The 16,816-nt window shown below is 36.9% G+C and overlaps 1 long non-coding RNA gene across 1 annotated transcript; it reads right to left on the bottom strand.

The window, feature by feature from the left end:
- Nucleotides 1-7,792: 7,792 nt before the first annotated feature.
- LOC123475301 lies at nt 7,793-8,377 on the bottom strand. The gene is made up of 3 exons (XR_006650331.1): nt 8,260-8,377; nt 8,053-8,205; nt 7,793-7,931 (listed from the first exon to the last, which is right to left on the bottom strand). It is a non-coding gene; the product is annotated as an uncharacterized LOC123475301 (long non-coding RNA).
- Between the last annotated feature and the right edge of the window lie 8,439 nt (nt 8,378-16,816).

The following is a 16,816-nucleotide window of genomic DNA, read 5'->3' as shown; positions in this document are numbered from 1 at the left end:
AATAGAATCAAATGAAAAAGCCACTATACCACGTATCAAATTTCGACAGAATTTTGTACAAAATTTGGGGACGATTGGTCATTCAGGGAAGAAACGTATATGGAAATACATAATAGACCAAGATCGGATGCTGAGTTGCCAAGGCTGAATTCCGACCTGGGGTATTTTTCCTCTCGGGCCCTATAGGGAGGGAAATGAAAAATAATATATTTAATTAAGTTGTAGTTAGTTTTATTACAAAATCTTTTGGAATCGTGTACTATACCTCTGTGCTGATATAATACAAATTATTTTATCTCCAAAAAAGCTGTTATTTTTCCAGGAAACTTTTTGAAAGGTACTTGTTTACAATGTACCGTAGCATACGTAAAGTGATTGACTGTGACTAGTGACTGTAGTGTCAAACTGTTTTCGTTTTTTATGTCATGAGTAGTGTAGTTTGTGATGTCGGTAATGAGTTATTTGACACAATTAGTCTTTTTAAGTTATCTGATTATGCTAAAGTACTTATTCATAAGGAAAACTTAGAACGTAATTAATTATTTTATTTTATGACATTTTAGGGGGGGGGGAGGGTCAAAAACAGACATTTTTGGGTACGTTGTTTGGTTACTAATATACACCAAAATAAACAGAAAATATATTATTAAGATTCTTTATTATCTCTAGCATGTTTTGATGTTATATTTTACTTCGATTTTTATAGTTTAAGAACCACAAATTCCAATAAAATGTACCCCCCTTGGCCCCTTCCCGGCATCCATTGCGGCGGCCATTTTGATGACGCGCGTAATTCAAATTTGAATTCTAACTTCTCATTATTATTATTCCAACGTTTTAAATTACCAAGAATGTATGTAAACACAAGTACATTTTAAATAAAAACTCAATGTGTTTTAAGAGTAAGCAGCAAGTGTTTTATTCATAAACAACATAAAGCAAATACAATGAGTGAAGAGTGACACGAACAAATTGTTTTGATTATTTGATTATTTAATTACATTTTTACATTGAAAAATACCTAATTAGCTTTAATGGTTTATTCTTAGTTATTGATTCTAGGCTTAGAAGGTTGCTTTCTAATTGACTATTCAATTGTTGGTTGTTGCCCCGGTCAACCTAGTGGGATTCCGATACCTGGAAAAGGGAAAATAAAAGAGTGATGTCAGGGCTATAACATTAAAATTTTGTGAAATAAGTTACCTGTTTGATAATTGTGTTAATTTTTTTACAATGCCACAATAGATTAACTTCTTAATAAAAAAGTGTACTTCCCAACGTGGATGGAAAACGCAGCCAACACACTGAATGCAAATTTAAAGCTTTGGCTGAGTAACACTGTAAAAATTTTATGCATTTCGCTAATCCTAAATAAAATTCGTTAAATGGTAAGAAATTCATTAATATTACCTATCAAATAATAATATATTCTTACTTCTGTTCTAATGTGAAATTTGTTTCGTGGTTCTAAAAAAATTTCCCGATAGGGATTCTATCAAAACTCGCATTTCCCAACCCCCTGATACAGGCACCCCTACCCTTCTACAACGACCGGTGGATCGACCGACACTTTTTCTGAGACTTTACCCCAGAGATGGCGCTGATGGCGCGGCGATTTCAGGGGTGTCCGCACTAATCTTTCGTTCGTTTTTTTTTAGATGCTGTGCCGCTGAGATTGGTCTCCATTTGTAGAGGAAATAACTCAGCAGCTCCCGGTTGAGTCCCCGTTTTTATCGGCTGAACGACGAAGGAGTGTGGAGCAGTTTAGTCAGCCAACTCGAGTCGATTTCAGGGTCTCGTACGTATCCTTTATACGTTTTCTTATTTTAGATGCTGCGTCGCAAAACTTGACGTCGTGTTGTAGAGGAGATAACGCGGAGATTAACGAAGGGGTCCTGTCAATTATCGGCTCAACAATAAAGGAATGCGGAGCAATCTAAGAGCGACTCGACATTTCTGGAGATTTTTTGTCAGAGAGATGGCGCGTCGGTCATGAAGATAGGGAAAAATCAGGCCGTGAAGTTATTTTTCAAGGAGAGGGCTTTGTGCGTCGCCCGGCAACGGACAGGTTATTTCACAGGCCGTGTGAGCTCCATTGTTTCGATCATGGTCGTCTACATAAAAAGGGGCAACTACGGAACGCCGTTTGATCCACTTTTTACTAGGGGCCCTCACTCCGTTCAGGAAGTTTCCGATAGGGTACGGCATGGTCGCCAATTCGCCATAATATCTCGGAAACCGTTTGCTAAAAAAGGCAAAACAGACTCCGTATACATGTCCTATGAGGCGTGCGCTGATCTGGTTAAAAACCATAAATGAAGTTGGTGCGCTAACAGAACTGTTTTCGTTAATTTTTTAAACGGCTAGTCTAAAGAGAAAACCAATGACTAAATTGAAATCAGCGTTCAATTTCGATTATGTCGTCTGATTTTTGGAGAATTTCAAGAGATGTCATTTTTGGCCGATTTTGACAAAAGTGGAAAGGTTTTCCCCCCCCCCTTTCTTCATTTTTGGCCAAATTTCAAATTTGGCTTAAAATACATGATTTAGATTCAGAATTGAATGAAAATCACGGAAATCAGGTTTATTTTTCTATTGGTCTTATAGTTTTTTATTTACATTTTAAAAACCATAAATGAAGTTGGTACGCTAACAGAACTATTTTCGTTAATTTTTTAAACGGCTAGTCTAAAGAGAAAACCAATGACTAAATCGAAATTGGCGTTCAATTTCGATTATGCCGTCTGATTTTTGGAGAATTTCAAGAGATGTCATTTTTGGCCGATTTTGGCAAAAGTGGAAAGGCTATACCCTTCCCACTTTTTCATTTTTGGCCAAATTTCAAATTTGGCTTAAAATACATGATTTAGATTCAGAATTGAATGAAAATCACGGAAATCAGGTTTATTTTTCTATTGGTCTTATAGTTTTTCATTTACATGTTAAAAACCATAAAAAATTAACGAAAACAGTTCTGTTAGCGCACCAACTTCATTTATGGTTTTTAACCAGATCAGCGCACGCCTCATAGGACATGTATACGGAGTCTGTTTTGCCAGAAGAGCAAACGGTTTCCGAGATATTATGGCGAATTGGCGACCAGGCCGTACCCTATCGGGAACTTCCTGAACGGAGTGAGGGCCCCTAGTTTCCCGATAGGGATTCGATCAAAACTCGCATTTCCCAACCCCCTGATACAGGCACCCTTACCCTTCTACAACGACCAGTGGATCGACCGACACTTTTTCTGAGACTTTACCCCAGAGATGGCGCTGATGGCGCGGCGATTTCAGGGGTGTCCGCACTGATCTTTCGTTCGTTTTTTTTTTAGATGCTGTGCCGCTGAGATTGGTCTCCATTTGTAGAGGAAATAACGCAGCAGCTCCCGGTCGAGTCCCCGTTTTTATCGGCTGAACGACGAAGGAGTGTGGAGCAGTTTAGTCAGCCAACTCGAGTCGATTTCAGGGTCTCGTACGTATCCTTTATACGTTTTCTTATTTTAGATGCTGCGTCGCAAAACTTGACGTCGTGTTGTAGAGGAGATAACGCGGAGATTAACGAAGGGGTCCTGTCAATTATCGGCTCAACAATAAAGGAATGCGGAGCAATCTAAGAGCGACTCGACATTTCTGGAGATTTTTTGTCAGAGAGATGGCGCGTCGGTCATGAAGAGAGGGAAAAATCAACCGCGAAGTTATTTTTTCAAGGCGAGGCTTTGTGCGTCGCCCGGCAACGGACAGGTTTTTTCACTAGGGGCCCTCACTCCGTTCAGGAAGTTCCCCATAGGGTACGGCCTGGTCGCCAATTCGCCATAATATCTCGGAAAACGTTTGCTCTTCCGGCAAAACAGACTCCGTATCCATGTCCTATGAGGCGTGCGCTAATCATCAACGCCTTCATCCCGCCTTCCCACTTTTGTCAAAATCGGCCAAAAATGACATCTCATGAATTTCTCCAAAAATCAGACGGCACAATCGAAATTGAACGCTGATTTCGATTTAGTCATTGGTTTTCTCTTTAGACAAGCCGTTAAAAAAATTAACGAAAAGAGTTCTGTTAGCGCACCAACTTCATTTATGGTTTTTAACATGTAAATGAAAAACTATAAGACCAATAAAAAAATAAACCTGATTTCCTATGAGGCGTGCGCTGATCATCAACGCCTTCATCCCGCCTTTCCACTTTTGTCAAAATCGGCCAAAAATGACATCTCTTGAAATTCTCCAAAAATCAGACGGTATAATCGAAATTGAACGCTGATTTCGATTTAGTCATTGGTTTTCTCTTTAGACTAGCCGTTTAAAAAATTAACGAAAACAGTTCTATTAGCGCACCAACTTCATTTATGGTTTTTAAAATGTAAATGAAAAATTATAAGACCAATAGAAAAATAAACCGGATTTCCGTGATTTTCATTCAATTCTGAATCTAAATCATGTATTGTAAGCCAAATTTGAAATTTGGTCAAAAATGAAAAAGTGGGAATGGTATAGCCTTTCCACTTTTGTCAAAATCGGCAAAAAATGACATCTCTTGAAATTCTCCAAAAATCAGACGGTATACTCGAAATTGAACGCTGATTTCGATTTAGTCATTTTTTTTCTTTAGACTAGCCGTTTAAAAAATTAACGAAAACAGTTCTGTTAGCGCACCAACTTCATTTATGGTTTTTAAAATGTAAATGAAAAATTATAAGACCAATAGAAAAATTAACCTGATTTCCGTGATTTTCATTCAATTCTGAATCTAAATCATGTATTTTAAGCCAAATTTGAAATTTGGGCAAAAATGAAAAAGTGGGAAGGATATAGCCTTTCCACTTTTGTCAAAATCGGCAAAAAATGACATCTCTTAAATTTCTCCAAAAATCAGACGGCATAATCGAAATTAAACGCTGATTTCGATTTAGTCATTGGTTTTCTCTTTAGACTAGCCGTTAAAAAAATAAACGAAAACAGTTCTGTTAGCTCACCAACTTCATTTATGGTTTTTAACATGTAAATGAAAAACTATAAGACCAATAGAGAAATAAACCTGATTTCCGTGATTTTCATTTAATTCTGAATCTAAATCATGTATTTTAAGCAAAATTTGAAATTTGGACAAAAATGAAAAAGTGGGAAGGGTATAGCCTTCCCACTTTTGTCAAAATCTACCAAAAACGACATCTCTTGAAATTCTCCAAAAATCACACGGAATAATCCAAATTGAACGCTGATTTCGATTTAGTTATTGGTTTTCTCGTTAAACCAGCCGTTTCAAAAATTAACGAAACAGTGCTGTTAGCGCAACAACTTAATTTAGGGTTTTTAAAGATTTAATCAAAAACTATAAGACCAATAGGAAAATAAACCTGATTTTCGTGATTGTCATTCAATTTTGATTCGAATTCATGTATTTTAAGCAAAATTTGAAATTTGGCCAAAAATGAAAAAGTGGGAAGGGTATAGCCTTCCCACTTTTGTCAAAATCTACCAAAAACGACATCTCTTGAAATTCTCCAAAAATCGAACGGAATAATCGAAATTGAACGCTGATTTCGATTTAGTTATTGGTTTTCTCGTTAAACCAGCCGTTTCAAAAATTAACGAAACAGTGCTGTTAGCGCAACAACTTAATTTAGGGTTTTTAAGGATTAAATCAAAAACTATAAGACCAATAGGAAAATTAACCTGATTTTCGTGATTTTCATTCAATTTTGTTTCGAATTCATGTATTTTAAGCAAAATTTGAAATTTAAAAAATGAAAAAGTGGGAAGGGTATAGCCTTCCCACTTTTGTCAAAATCTACCAAAAACGACATCTCTTGAAATTCTCCAAAATCACACGGAATAATCGAAATTGAACGCTGATTTCGATTTAGTTATTGGTTTTCTCGTTAAACCAGCCGTTTCAAAAATTAACGAAACAGTGCTGTTAGCGCAACAACTTAATTTAGGGTTTTTAGGATTAAATCAAAAACTATAAGACCAATAGGAAAATAAACCTGATTTTCGTTATTTTCATTCAATTTTGATTCGAATTCATGTATTTTTAGCAAAATTTGAAATTTGGCCAAAAATGAAAAACTGGGAAGGGGTATAGCCTTCCCACTTTTGTCAAAATCTACCAAAAACGACATCTCTTGAAATTCTCCAAAAATCACACGGAATAATCGAAATTGAACGCTGATTTCGATTTAGTAATTGGTTTTCTTGTTAAACCAGCCGTTTCAAAAATTAACGAAACAGTGCTGTTAGCGCAACAACTTAATTTAGGGTTTTTAAGGATTAAATCAAAAACTATAAGACCAATAGGAAAATAAACCTGATTTTCGTGATTTTCATTCAATTTTGGTTCGAATTCATGTATTTTAAGCAAAATTTGAAATTTGGCCAAAAATGAAAAAGTGGGAAGGGTATAGCCTTCCCACTTTTGTCAAAATCTACCAAAAACGAAATCTCTTGAAATTCTCCAAAAATCACTCGGATTAATCGAAATTGAACGCTGATTTCGATTTAGTTATTGGTTTTCTCGTTAAACCAGCCGTTTCAAAAATTAACGAAACAGTGCTGTTAGCGCAACAACTTAATTTAGGGTTTTTAAGGATTAAATCAAAAACTATAAGACCAATAGGAAAATAAGCCTGATTTTCGTGATTTTCATTCAATTTTGATTCGAATTCATGTATTTTAAGCAAAATTTGAAGTTTGGCCAATAATGAAAAAGTGGGAAGGGTATATAGCCTTTCCACTTTTGTCAAAATCGGCCAAAAATGACATCTCTTGAAATTCTCCAAAAATCAGACGGTATAATCGAAATTGAACGCTGATTTCGATTTAGTCATTGGTTTTCTCTTTAGACTAGCCGTTTAAAAAATTAACGAAAACAGTTCTGTTAGCGCACCAACTTCATTTATGGTTTTTAAAATGTAAATGAAAAACTATAATACCAATAGAAAAATAAACCTGATTTCCGTGATTTTCATTCAATTCTGAATCTAAATCATGTATTTTACCACTCACTAATACTCATACTCTTCTTTCTTCTTACCAGGCTTCAGCATCACTTAGAGGATGACCAACATCAATGTTTCTTTTTACTTTCTTTGCAAGACACTTGTTGGTTTCAGACATCAATGCCTCTAATATTCCTGTCCACACAAAGCAGGAAAAGCTTCTTGGCTCAAGGGTCATCTCAAGCAAGTCCAAAGTCATAAACTTCCGAGAGAAGAATTTTTTTACCGTCTAATACTATAAATAATAAAAATTTAGCTAATATTGTCACACGAGTTGTATTTGGACAAGAACAAACGAATACAACAAGTGATGACATCAATTCTAAACAATGGTTTAACTCAAACAAAAGGGATAACCATTACCAAAAGTTGGAGAAGCGTCTGAAGACCTCTTGGGAAACCAGGGAACTCCTCTTACGGAGCCCAGCTCCGGGAGCTCACCCGATGGAGACTCATCTAACGCAGATTCGGGGCAGCGTTTTATACCGTCGCGCGAATTACTCCCCTCCCGGACTGCATATCTGCGTATCTTTCTTAGAGCGGACTTCTCCCGATAATTTCTTCACCACGATCGCAGCGTTGTCCAAGGAGCGGATGACTCATCTCTGTGAAGAGATAACCAATCTCCCTTTTCACCCGCGACAATATCAACATGCCATAGAGTTGTATGTTAAAGCAAACTGCAAACTAAAAATACTGTTGATAGGTTTTTTTATGCCTATTTATACAAACCAGCATTGTTTAGTTCAGGATAGAAGGGCAGAAATTCTCAATATTTTCCATTGGAATGTTTTCTCTGGGATTGATGTATTCACGATGCACACTGTGTGTAAAGCTGCTGATAGTGACCATACCTGAAGAAACACATTAATAATGAAGGTGTGTGCAAAAGCAGAATCCTTGTGGTTGGCATGAAGATATGGCAAATTTATATCTAGTCGAAGAAAAACCATGGATATAAATTTAAAAATAACAGTAATTAAAATGCAACATGTGATAAACAAAAGATACGCTCAAAAAGTCTAAACTATTCTCAGATAGAATGTGTTGTTTACCGCTGACTAATTATATTGTTGCAATTGCACTGTTTGTTTGTCTCGAGTCACATGTAACTCATTCCACGGTTGGAGATGCAAGATTAATTGTTGAAGGAAAAAATACTGCTAAAACAAAACAAAGTCCTTGAGGCACTCAAGGACTTCACCTAGCTGCCAACAAAGTGAGACATTATGGCATGACTAATTGGATAATGCCTTAAATACCTTTATTAATCAATACGCTCACCAACGGAGCTTTGTTATTGTGCAACGCTCATCGAGGTGCAAACACGCGTACACTTCCAACGTGCGTGTCAAGATCTCGTCAAGTTGTCATTCATTAATATACAATGCTGATCGAAATCGGCCTAACAATCGATCGATAAATTCAATATGTTGTAGACTCCTCCTCCCTTGAAGGCGTCGTCTATCGAAATCGCTACATGGCAGTACAAGTTGTTTATTTATTTGCTAAATATGCCGTCTGATTTTTTGAGAATATCAAGAGATGTCATTTTTGGCCGATTTTGACAAAATGGAAAGGCTATACCCTTCCCACTTTTTCATTTTTGGCCAAATTTCAAATTTGGCTTAAAAATACATGATTTAGATTCAGAATTGAATGAAAATCACGGAAATCAGGTTTATTTTTCTATTGGTCTTATAGTTTTTCATTTACATGTTAAAAACCATAAATGAAGTTGGTGCGTTAACAGAACTGTTTTCGTTAATTTTTTAAACGGCTAGTCTAAAGAGAAAACCAATGACTAAATTGAAATCAACGTTCAATTTCCATTATGCCGTCTGATTTTTGGAGAATTTCAAGAGATGTAATTTTTGGCCGATTTTGACAAAAGTGGAAAGGCCTTCCCACTTCCCTTCCCACTTTTTCATTTTTGGCCAAATTTCAAATTTGGCTTATAATGTTTCTAGAAAAAAATAATCTTAAATGGCATGTAAATTTAATATGGAAATGAAGCTTAATCATTTCTTTATTGTTAAAAACAAAAATTATAATTTTCGATCAATTACTGTAGATAATATTAACGTTTTAAAAAAATAGTGTTTATCGGGAAATCGGGACAGCTGTTTTTGACTAAAATGGGACTTTAGTGGGCGGGTTTGGCCTTCAAGCCCATCAATCATCACCGAGCTCATGACGCCATTACTGTTCCTTACGATGATCACAAGCAATCGATTATTCAGCATATTAATCGATTACAATAAGCCCAACCCCCACCTATCTTGTAATAAGGGTTTTTATCATATAAGAAAAAAATTTTATTAACACAATAGTCAAATTGAAACATTTATTAACTTTTAGAGTCTATGCAGTGGGACGCTATTTCAATTTTTACAAATTTTTTTAATGAATTTTTAGGCGAAAACGGAGGACATCCCTCACCACCCACCCTAGTGTCCTCACTTACCCCTCAAAATAGGCTCCTCCCACAAATCTAAGAAAACTTTAAAGGTCTTATATGGGAAAATGGTTTATTATTAAATTATATAAAAAATATGGGGGGTACATTATGTTAGAAATTCCAGAACCCGAACCTGATGGTTCAGGGACGGACAATTAGAAAGGAAGTCAAACGGAGAAGTAATGAGATAGATCGGCGTAACAAGAAGACAAAAGACCGTAGAAATTAGATGTGAGATGAGGGATAAAAGAGTTAAGATCATAACAAAAGTTAAGATCATAACAACGTTTCAAATACAAAAACAGGAAAAAATAGAATAGTAAGAGAAGTTGTCACTAGATGGCGCCACACGGAACCAATCAGAGACCAGTTCCTGAAATCGTCGCTAGATGGCGCCACACGAATCTAGTCAAAAATTAATTACTGTATTCCTCACTAGATGGCGCCACACGGAATTTAAGTTCAGAAATAGTTCGGGTAGCTATCGCTAGATGGCGCCACTAGGAGCTGGGTATTTGATTCAGAAATCCAACGTTAGATGGCGCCACTAACGCCCTGCCAAAATATCTTTTAGTTTACTATATCGACGCTAGATGGCGCCAGTAAGATCCTGCCGAGAGGGCACCTGGTATCGGAGCTGACTACTAGATGGAGTCGCTTCAACTAGTCCATCAATATCAACTAGTTGATACGCATCAACTAGTGATAGACTCAGTTAGATAACCAACTAGGACTGGTCCATAAGTATCGGCTAGATGATAAGATTCGACAAGGTGGCATCGAGTTCAAGACCACCAAACTAGAATTATCAGAAGACCCGCCACAAGATGGCGCCACCAGTAATTGTTAACAAATAAATAGAGATCGGCAACTATAATTAACCGGTTATTCCGTTACCATGGTTACAAGGTTAACCGGTTAATTCGTTTCTCAGTTCATTCACCTCACAAGGTCACGCGCGGAAAGAAGAATAGAAGATCGAGACGACATCTACGCCAGCGCCAAAATTATTGTTACGTTTAGATTAATTCTCTGTCAACGGTGTTTTTATAATTGGTATATAAGGGGCCTGAAATAGGCCTCATTAATACACACTATTTTTCCACCGATTTTCCCGGCTTCGTCTACTTCATTGGTATTGTTGTTTTTGATTGTCTTTTCATTGTTGGTTTTTTGTCGCACTCGTCCCGGCTGTTGCTGTGTGGTTATCGCCATTGTTGTTGTCACTCGTTAACGCCGTTGCTGCTCTTCCGGCTCCATCCACGACTTGTTTCCACGCTGCCACCTCCGCCGATCCTGCAATTCAAGACTTCAATTCAAGACTTCAAAAGTAATAATAATAATATTCTAAACTTTTCTTGATCTATAATTATTGCTGCTGTGTCGCGGCAATAACCGCCATTCTTTTCCGTCCTTTACGGCAAACTTCTTCGTTATACTGTCACCCTATAAGGTGACAGGTTGGCCAATACATAAATATACATACGCTGGAACTTCGGTGCTAGGCCAGAAAAAATATACATAAAACGCTGACACTCCGGTGTTAGGCCTAAAAGAAAACAAAATTAGATAAAAATATACGTTGAGAAATTACCTGATTCGGCAGTCTCCAACATAAAGTTTCAGTAAACTTTAAACATTACCGTATGGAATACATAAAAACAAAATAATAAATTAATTTAATGATTAGTTTGGGAGATATAGGGGGAAAACGAAAACCGTCCTGGCTTACTCCAGTCTCCCCTACCCTTCCCACTTTTTCATTTTTAAAAAATGAAATACATACTAAAATACATGATTTAGATTCAGAATTGAATGAAAATCAGGTAAATCAGGTTTATTTTTCTATTGGTTTATAGTTTTTCATTTACATGTTAAAAACCATAAATGAAGTTGGTGCGCTAACAGAACTGTTTTCGTTAATTTTTTTAACGGTTAGTCTAAAGAGAAAACCAATGACTAAAATGAAATCAGCGTTCAATTTCCATTATGCCGTCTGATTTTTGGAGAATTTAAAGAGATGTCATTTTTGGCCGATTTTGACAAAAGTGGAAAGGCAATACCCTTCCCACTTTTTCATTTTTGGCCAAATTTCAAATTTGGCTTAAAATACATGATTTAGATTCAGAATTGAATGAAAATCACGGAAATCAGGTTTATGTTTTTATTGGTCTTATAGTTTTTCATTTACAAGTTAAAAACCATAAATGAAGTTGGTGCGCTAACAGAACTGTTTTCGTTAATTTTTTAAACGGCTAGTCTAAAGAGAAAACCAATGACTAAATCGAAATCAGCGTTCAATTTCGATTATGCCGTTTGATTTTTGAAGAATTTCAAGAGATGTCATTTTTGGCCGATTTTGACAAAAGTGGAAAGGCTATACCCTTCCCACTTTTTCATTTTTGGCCAAATTTCAAATTTGGCTTAAAATACATGATTTAGATTCAAAATTGAATGAAAATCACGGAAATCAGGTTAATTTTTTTATTGGTCTTATAGTTTTTCATTTACATGTTAAAAACCAGAAATGAAGTTGGTGCGCTAACAGAACTGTTTTCTTTAATTTTTAAAACGGCTAGTCTAAAGAGAAAACCAATGACTAAATCGAAATCAGCGTTCAATTTCGATTATGCCATCTGATTTTTGGAGAATTTCAAGAGATGTCGTTTTTGGCCGATTTTGACAAAAGTGGGAAGGCTATAACCCTTTCCACTTTTTCATTTTTGGCCAAATTTCAAATTTGGCTTAAAATACATAATTTCGATTCAGAATTGAATGAAAATCACGAAAATCAGGTTTTTTCCTATTGGCCTTCCCACTTTTTCAATTTTTGCCAAATTTCAAATTTTGCTTAAAATACATGATTTCGATTCAGAATGGAATGAAAATCACGGAAATCAGGTTTATTTTTCTATCGGTCTTTTAGTTTTTTATTTAAACGTTAAAAACCATAAATTAAGTTGGTGCGCCAACAGCACTGTTTTCGTTAATTTTTAAAACGGCTAGTTTAACGAGAAAACCAATGACTAAATCGAAATCAGCGTTCAATTTCGATTATGCCGTCTGATTTTTGGAGAATTTCATGAGATGTCGTTTTTGGCCGATTTTGACAAAAGTGGGAAGGCGGGATGAAGGCGTTGATGATCAGCGCACGCCTCATAGGACATGTATACGGTTTCCGAGATATTTTGGCGAATTGGCGACCATGCCGTACCCTATCGGGAACTTCCTGAACGGAGTGAGGGCCCCTAGTACAGCAATTTCCCGATAGGGATTCTATCAAAACTCGCATTTCCCAACCCCCTGATACAGGCACCCTACCCTTCTACAACGACCGGTGGATCGACCGACACTTTTTGTGAGACTTTACCCCAGAGATGGCGCTGATGGCGCGGCGATTTCAGGGGTGTCTACACAAATCTTTCGTTCGTTTTTTTATTTTAGATGCTGTGCCGCTGAGATTGGTCTCCTTTTGTAGAGGAAATAACGCAGCAGCTCCCGGTCGAGTCCCCGTTTTTATCGGCTGAATGGCAAAGGAGTGCGGAACAGTTTAGTCGGCCCATTCGAGTCGATTTCAGGGTCTCGTACGTATCTTTTATACGTTTTCTTATTTTAGATGCTGTGGCGCAAAACTTGACGTCATGTTGTAGAGGAGATAACGCGGAGATTAACGAAGGGGTCGTGTCAATTATCGGCTCAACGATAAAGGAACACGGAGCAATCTAAGAGCGACTCGAAGTTTTGGGAGATTTTTTTCAGAGAGATGGCGCGTCGGTCATGAAGATAGGGAAAAATCAGGCCGCGAAGTTGTTTTCAAGGCGGGGCTTTGTGCGTCGCCTGGCAACGGACTGGTTTTTCCACAGGCCGTGTGAGGCTATCAACATGGTCGCACTACATATGTATTAAGGTAACACCTATTGCACCTCACACAGCGTTGCCAAACTATATCAATTTTTCATTTATTTTATTTTTTTTTTTTTTCCCCGTAACTCTGATTAAGATACTTATTATAATTTAAAATCCGAATGGAGCTTCTTTTTTCTTTTTTATTTGTTTGTTTCCCAAAGGTAATTTACTACCGCTAGATGACGTTTAACTTGACACTAGTTCGTCCAGTTTGAACGTTTCTTAAACAAACTGTTTGCCCATCGATATAACTAACTTGCTCTACTTGATTACTCACAGCCTCAGTCGTCAGTTTTTCCGGAAGAGCAAATGGTTTCCGGGTTTCTGTGTGGCGAATTGGCGTCCAGACGTTTGCGTCTCGTAAATGGACGTAGATTGTTTACATTTTGGCTGGTCGATTCGCCATTGTTTGCAGCCCTAATTTATAATATAATAATAATAATTAAATTGTCGTCGTTTGATCTTAAAACAATTTATTTGAGATGAGCAGTGCAATCACCATGGCAATCACTTCCAAAGAACAAATTCCGCTTTTTATATATAATGTGGAACAGTCTAGCAGAAGTGGAAAGTTAAAGACTTTCAGAAATTCTTGGACCATTTTTATTTTTTTAAATTATACAAGCATTTTTAAATTAAAATCCAAAAAATGTCATAGACTCCTGGCTCCTCCACTATGGCTATTTTCCCTTTCAGAAAAGGGGTACCCTCTTGCGGGGATTACTATAAAAAACCCGGGTTTTTGGGTCGGGGCGGTCAGGGCGAAAGAGTGATTTTCCGCCTGGTGAGAGCGCCTCTTGCGGGTGTGTTGTTCCACTCCGCGCAGAAAATCCATTTGTCGAGAGATGGCAGTCCCACCAGGCGGAAAATCACTCATGCACCCCCGACCATTCCCCGACCCAAAACCCTCGCTTTTTTGTCCCTTTTCTAAGAGGGAAAATAGCCATAGTGGAGGAACCAGTGGTCTATGTTTTAGCATATCAATTTCAAGCAATCACCAACTGAACACTGTTATACCATTTCTTGTAACAAATTTAATGTAATTTTTTTTTTCAAAGTACAGGTACCATGGTTTTGAGAATAAACAAATGTCTTCTACTCCTGAAATATCATACATACAGTATAATATGAATTACCATTTTGGTTTATAATTAGATTGCCATTTTTTAAAACGAAATATGTTTGGTCATGAACGTCTTAACTTTGGCGTCTATGTGATCAAAACAAGGTATAAGGAAATAGTATTGTGACTCTGGTAACAATATGATGGTCATACTATAACAACAAAGCCAAAAACGTACTGGGAAATCATCACAAATCTAAGAGCAAGAAAGTTAATAAAGTAATTAAATAAGCAAGTAAACCTACACTGGTCTCAATGCTTGTTCTTTTCCTAATACTTAAATGCTTAATAATCTTATTTTTATAAATTTTACAGTGACATTTACATGCTGGGCAGTTTTGTACACTAACATTCTACAATTGAGGCTAATAAAATAGGGGCAACAAGCACACCCAGAAACTAATATAACTTTGTTACATACTCAACAGGTAGGCAAGATTGGATACAAGCCCTAAGAACTAACAGTTATTCAGCATGGAAAATGAATTTCAGGCGGTCAATCAAGAAAGTAGACAAGAAAAAATTCATTGAGATTTTCAAATAGCAGTTCTTGGAATTTGCTCCTGTAATAGCATTTATAAAAAAACTGCTGTTTGTTTCTGTCGATTCTCATAATAGTACAAAGACATCAGATTAAGGCTTAATCTGATCGCGACGATCGTGCCCGAACATCGTGGGGCCGAGCCCTAAATTAAGGCGTATCCTTTCGGTTTTAAGTTGTATATTTTATGCAGAATCAAAAATCCTTTGTTCTTTTCGTCCAAGCAACAAGCGTAGACGTGAATCGTCGTAGAATGTACCTTTCCTGCTTTTGTGTCCAAAGTAAGACTCACATTCAGTGATAAATATTCCTCTCCCTCTTGGTACGACCTGAAAGCATTGAAATTATTATATGGATAATTGATTGCCTAACAATGAAATACTATTTATTTAAGTTAATTTTGTTTATCAGAAGGAGAAACGTAGTATACACGGACTAAATGTGAAATCCAGCTACAACTATGAAAATAGATCAAAAGGATGAAAAATTGTAAAACATTACTTTTCTCTAGTGTGGAGGGCCGTTTTGCATCCGACCGGCGTACTTTAGTAAATGAACACTAAGCTCACCGTGGCGACCGAACTCGCATTTTGATCAGATACGCTTTGCCGGAACTGATTGTCTTTGATTTGGCAGGGACATGATATCGGTAGATCGACGCTCCTTAGAATCCACCACACTTTCTATCCTCGGGTACGTTGGTAATTAACCAGCTATGAAAATGAATCAATGGGATTTTAAAATAGCCAATAGTTAACCATTAACATGAAATGGACGAACAATTGATGGATCCAATCCAACAACAAGGAATTTTCAAAAGGATGATTGAATTATAGTTGACGACGAATGGCAAGTCCCACAAGATCAGTGTCGGAATTCAGCACTGAAGGGGCCTGTAAAAACTGGAATGAAAATTCGTGATTTTAAACAAAATTCAGTGTTAAATTGAGAACATTCAAATTTTCATAAATTGGCAATTACATTATAAAAGGATGTAGTTTAAAAAGCACTTGAGCTTACATAGTTTTCGACCTTTGAATTTTCAAAGTACAACCATGTGAACTTGTTACTACTAAAGACAAACAAAACAAACAGCAAAGATTAAAACTTACCAAGCAAGCGAAGTCCTGAGATGGGGTTGAAGCAACAGTACAGATGCAGTGGAAGACCCTTGCACGATTGTGAAATAAAAAGTTGGTTACCGCCTTATATACACGTTGACACGTTCTGCATTCTGGTTTCCCGGAATAAAAGTTGAGGGTAGAGGAACATAATTTTGAAGGTCGAAAGATTTCCACGTGATTTCAGAGATATGGCCGTTCTTTTGACCCAATCTCGTACAATGACCTTTCATAGACGAACAACCTTGGGCTATTCAATGACAAAAGAATCAAACCCAATTTTTCCCTTTCCAGCTCAGTAGATCACTCACCTGCACATTATGCACTACTGTAGATTTGTCGCTTTAATGGTCGGTGTAGTGATTCACACTTTCGCACATGAATCAAATTTGCGTTCACAAGCTGGATATCTTTCTTAATTTATGTATACACCAATCACGCACTAAAAAAGCACTGCACCAGCACTTGGTATTGCCTCTGCACTGGTTTAGTTTAGTTACATATGTCAAACCGTATTTTGCTGGGTCCTAAGATCTCACTCGTTGCTTTTGCATACCATTGTCCCGGCCATTTTTATTTTTTTGTATTTTTCTACTTCTTCGCACATTTTGCAAATTCCCCAATCCTAAACGACCAGTGCAATAATAACTGAACGTAATACGCAATG

Source organism: Daphnia magna, linkage group LG8, assembly GCF_020631705.1.
Source record: "Daphnia magna isolate NIES linkage group LG8, ASM2063170v1.1, whole genome shotgun sequence".
NCBI lineage: Eukaryota > Metazoa > Arthropoda > Branchiopoda > Diplostraca > Daphniidae > Daphnia > Daphnia magna.
This window is presented reverse-complemented; position numbering and strand designations above follow the sequence as displayed.